Below are 5,449 nucleotides of genomic sequence, written 5' to 3'. Positions count from 1 at the left end.
TTTCCCTGGGCAATTCTGCACAGCCCAGGGGTGCCACAATGGTGGGCACACTTCTGAGTGCCAGCTGGTCCCTGTGAAAGAGCACCTGAACCACAGACACCCTCCCTCAAATTCCCCCACCACCTACAGAGATGGCTGGCCAGCCAGCCCCATTGTTCCCTATGATGGGAACCAACTGCACAACAAAGAATAAAACAAGAACAACACAAAATAAAGTTTTAAAAAAATTATTTTCTCCCTTCCAAAGTACAAGTAGGCAAAGCATTATGACACATTACACCAGCAGTCCCCCACACAGAAAAATTAAAACAAAACTCACTTAACATCAGAGAATCACAAAACATGATTCCTGTCAAAAACACTTTATTTCTTGAACAGCTTTAGGTTACACAGCAGGGGGGAACACCAAAGGGCATGGCAGCACTATCTTACACAAAAATAACACAACTCACTTAACATCACAGAATCACAAAAGCACAATTCCTGTCAAAAACACTTTATTTCTTGAACAGCTTTAGGCTACACAGCAGGGGGGGACACCAAAGGGCATGGAAGCAGTATCTTACACAAAAATAACACAACTCACTTCACATTAAAGAATCACCCCAAAAAATTGCTGTCAAAAGCACTTTATTTCTGTAACTGCTTTAGGTTACACAGTAGGAAGGCACCACAGAGCAGGAAAGCAGTGTACTACACAAAAATAACACAACCCACTTCACATCAGAGAATCACACAAACACAATTGCTGTCAAAAACGGTGAAGTGGGTTGTATTATTTTTTGTAGTACATTGCTATCATGCCCTGTTGTGCCCTCCTACTGTGTAACCTAAAGCTGTTCAAGAAATAAAGTGTTTTTGCCAGGAATTGTGTTTTTGTGATTCTCTGATGTTAAGTGAGTTGTGTTATTTTTGTGTAAGATAGTGCTGCCATGCCCTTTGGTGTTCCCCCCTGCTGTGTAACCTAAAGCTGTTCAAGAAATAAAGTGTTTTTGACAGGAATTGTGCTTTGTGATTCTCTGATGTTAAGTGAGTTGTGTTATTTTTGTGTAAGATAGTGCTGCCATGCCCTTTGGTGTTCCCCCCTGCTGTGTAACCTAAAGCTGTTCAAGAAATAAAGTGTTTTTGACAGGAATCATGCTTTGTGATTCTCTGATGTTAAGTGAGTTGTTTTAATTTTTCTGTGTGGGGGACTGCTGGTGTAATGTGTCATAATGCTTTGCCTACTTGTACTTTGGAAGGGAGAAAATAATTTTTTTTAAACTTTATTTTGTGTTGTTCTTGTTTTATTCTTTGTTGTGCAGTTGGTTCCCATCATAGGGAACAATGGGGCTGGCTGGCCAGCCATCTCTGTAGGTGGTGGGGGAATTTGAGGGAGGGTGTCTGTGGTTCAGGTGCTCTTTCACAGGGACCAGCTGGCACTCAGAAGTGTGCCCACCATTGTGGCACCCCTGGGCTGTGCAGAATTGCCCAGGGAAAGAGAGTTTAGAAGTTCCCAGCATAGGGAACAAAGGGAGAGGGCTGGCCTTTGCCAGCCTGTTCCTGGGGTTATGGGTGTGGGGCAGGTGGGGGTGGATTTGGGTCTGTGAGGGGCTAATGTGGGGATTTGGGTCTGTGTGTGGCAGCTGGGGGGGAATTGGGTTTGTGTGGGGCTGTAAGGGGTGGACTTTAGGGGCTGAGAGGACCTACTTGGGGAGGCCATGAAATGGCCCCCCCAAGTGGGAGCAGTCTGAGCCTTGGTGGGGGTGGGAGGAAGGGTGGGAGAGGGGCCCCAGAGGGCTGGGGGGCATTTTGCATGCAAAATGCCACCCCTGGCAAGACAAGCCTCCCCCAGCTGTCAGTGGTAGAGATGAGAGCAGAGCACCTACTTGGGGAGGCCATGAAATGGCCCCCCCAAGTGGGAGCAGGCTGAGCCTTGGTGGGGGGTGGGAGGAGGGGTGGGAGAAGGGCCCCAGAGGGTTGGGGGGCATTTTGCATGCAAAATGCCACCCCTGGCAAAGGAAGCCTGCCTCTTCATTTTTTCCCCATAGGAAATAATGAAGAAAGATGAGCAGCAGCATGCTAACAATATGCTGCTCCTTCGCTTTCTTATGGGAGGATGGGGGGACCTGCTTTGGGGGGCCATAACATGGCCCCCCAAAGTTCAATCTGTCTGAAACTTGGGTGGTTGTTAGAGAAGGGTTAGAGGAAGGTCCCCACCAATTTTGGGCTTATTCGGTGGGAAAATGCCTCCTCCAGGCGTCCTGGAAGACGGAGGCATTTTCCCATAGAAAAAAGCCGAAAGAATGCCGAAAGAATGCCGAAAGAATCCCGAAAGCCGAAAGCCGAAAGAGATTCTTGTTTCGGCTTTCGGCTTTAACGATAGAGAATCTTCTTTCGGCTTTCTACTTTCAGCTATAGCCGAAAATTTTTGGCTTGCACACCCCTAGTTATATTATATGTTAGTAGCAGCAAGAATTCTATATGCTCAATATTGGAAAAATGAAGAAATACCGAATGTGGAAGAATGGACAAGGAAGCTGTTGTACATGGCTGAAATGGATAAAATAACTAGAAATTTGAATGAGCAAGATCCAGAAACTTTTTTGGAGGATTGGAAGAAACTTAAGAAATATTTGGAAAAGAAATGCGATGTTAAAGGACAATTTTGGTCTCTGGAGGGATTTTAAATTTTATATAAAAAGACTTTAATGAAAGAAAAACATATCAAGATCTTTACCATGGTAAAAATGATAGCAATATAGTGTAATAATAATAGCTATGAATAAACGGGGGGGGGGGGGTTCGAGTGTTGTTGGAAGTCAACAAAGAAAAGGGGGAGGGGTGGGGTGGGGTATATATCTAAGTAGAAGAGTTAATTTGGATAAGTTTAATGTATTAATCAATTATTGTATATTGCCTCATCCAATAAAAAATATTTTTTAAAAAAGAAAAAAGAACTGTACCTCCAGGGCGTTGCTCAGTCAGTTAAGAGTTCTTAGGGCTGAACTATTGGATCTTGGAAACTAATCAGTGTGCTTTCTGGCTAGCAGTCTGAGGTGACCTGGAAGCTAGGCAAGTGAGGATGATGGTAGCTCCATGGCCTCCTGCTCTTCAAAAGAGGGGGATGGAACCGATTCCATCCCCTTCCCCTGAGAGTTCATGTTCCTTGAAAATTGAGGGGGCTCTGTTTTCACACTAACTGGATGTGAATGATAAGAACTCATATTCTGTTCTTGCAAAAAACTGATAGATGTCTGGAGTACCCTTGCAGACCCCAGAGGTCCTTGGGCCCCACTTTGAGAAACTCTGTCAAAGTATCAGCATGAGCACAATGCAAAAAGTAGACAACCCACACATTGGAAGCTAGAATCAAGGTGCCCGATGAACAATGTTTGGCTTGTAGCAGATATTTACTCTGATACTCTTTGCCAACTTCTATGCTTTCTGGGATGGCACAAGGAATGGCTCCATCTTCTTGAAGGTCTGTGTTTATTGTCCCTTCAGTATCCTGAATGTGTATTTTCACATCAATAAAGCTAGAAGCCATTATAGGTGCAGCTTGATTCTTTCTTGCCAAACTGAAGATGGGATTTTCCAGGCTGCAAGCAGCGCCCACCCCCACCCCCCATCACAAAGGCTATGGCTTCAGCACTAGCTTGTCATGTTGGGCCATTGGATTAGCCAGCCAAAGAACAATAAAGCTTTAGTCCAAGCTGCTACTTTGCGCTTATTACAACATTTGACAGGAGCATTTCCCAGGAAAGCAGAATGTTTCAGTCATATGGCACTGTTTCCTGGGATTTACGATGGTAATTAACAATCTGCTCTGCTTGAATTGGCCTATAAAAAGCTGCTAGGGTCAGGCTGATGGGGTTTGGGTTAAGGTTTGTGCCAGGACACTTTCAATACCTGGCTAGAAGCATATGCTGGAAAAAGGGAACTAAATAAAGCTGACAAGGCTGGGTGTGAGGTTGGTCTCCTTCTCCTCCTCCTTCACACAGAGACTTGGCTATGGCACGGTCTCTGCTTCCAAGTACCAGCCTGAGAAAGAACAGACTTCCTTCTAAATTTGGCTTGACTAGAGTATAATTGTGAATCTGGTTGGTTTCCTGAAATTTAACAAGAAGAATGTCCTAGGAAATTTTGGATACTGTGGTACACACTTCCTTGTTTGAATCATTAGGGAGTATATACCTGCAACCTTTCTTTCATGCCCTCCCACATTCCACTGATGAAAACCAGAGCGCATGTGCATCTTTGCAAACTTCTTATTCTCACACCTGGGGATCACTGCCTGAGAGAGTCTCCCACATAATATCACATACCAGCTGCATTCGATGACTCTGCAATGGTGAAACCTAGTTTGTATACAATTTCCTTTCTCAAAAAAGGGATGACCCATAGCTCAACAATATGGCCTCTGCTTTGCATGCAGAGGTCCCAGAGTCAATCATTGGTGGCAGGGAGGGCAGGAAAGATCAGATAGTTGATGTTATGAATTACCACTACCCAGGATCCTAGATAACAATTGCTGCTAGTCAGAGTAGACAAAGCTAACCCTGATAGACCAATGGCCTGATTCCATATAAGGCAGCTTTATATGTAGATGTGTGTTTAATAGAATGGTTAATCTCCCTACAAATATATAATAAAGCACAGAACAGTTACAACCGAAAATAGCAACATTTACTATGATTATGGGGAGAGATGATTATGGGGAGGGAATATGAGGCAGAAAGGAAGCAGTGAATTGATATTTGTATTTAGAGAACACAGAAACAACTAAGAGTAACACAGCTAAGGACTGCACTGTCAGATGCTTATCAGGGGCTCCTCAGTGATAGGATCACCAGGCCACGTGTTTTCCAAAGACAGTTTGCCTACCACTGCTGATCTTCCTTGGCAATGTGCAGCCATTGTGTTCTAGGACAATCCAGCCTTGTTTGGTCTTTTAGAATGTGTGCAACTCGATAGAAGGGATTGGTATCACGCCCACAGTCCCGTCCCCGAATGTCCACGTGTATGGACAGACACATGCAGGAAGCCCTACGTGCATAAGTTTGTATGTGTGATCAGAAGCATCACAAAAATCAGGGTCAGCAATGCCTGTACACATCAGACTCCTTGCAGAGGTTTGTCTGTACATGTGAGTGTCCAGGAATGTGGCCAGCTAGCACAGTCCCACTCACTTCTATGAACATAAAGTATACATAATCAGGCTTTTTTTCATTTTACAAGGGGTGATGGTGAGACCTAGTACTTCCCTGCATAAACTTAATTTGTGCACCAGAACATGCTGTAGAACCTTGTGCAGAAATCTAGAGGGTGCTTTAGCAGACATCAGCATGGCCAGCATTCGCTGATGACAGAAAGTATGGAACTTATTGTGACACACCATAGTGTATCAGCTCTCAGTATCTCAGACAGTAAATGTCAGCTATCAAACACTGCCAAAGATTAGCTGTCA

Source organism: Eublepharis macularius, chromosome 5, assembly GCF_028583425.1.
Source record: "Eublepharis macularius isolate TG4126 chromosome 5, MPM_Emac_v1.0, whole genome shotgun sequence".
Lineage (NCBI taxonomy): Eukaryota > Metazoa > Chordata > Lepidosauria > Squamata > Eublepharidae > Eublepharis > Eublepharis macularius.
Note: the sequence above shows the minus strand (reverse complement) of the source record.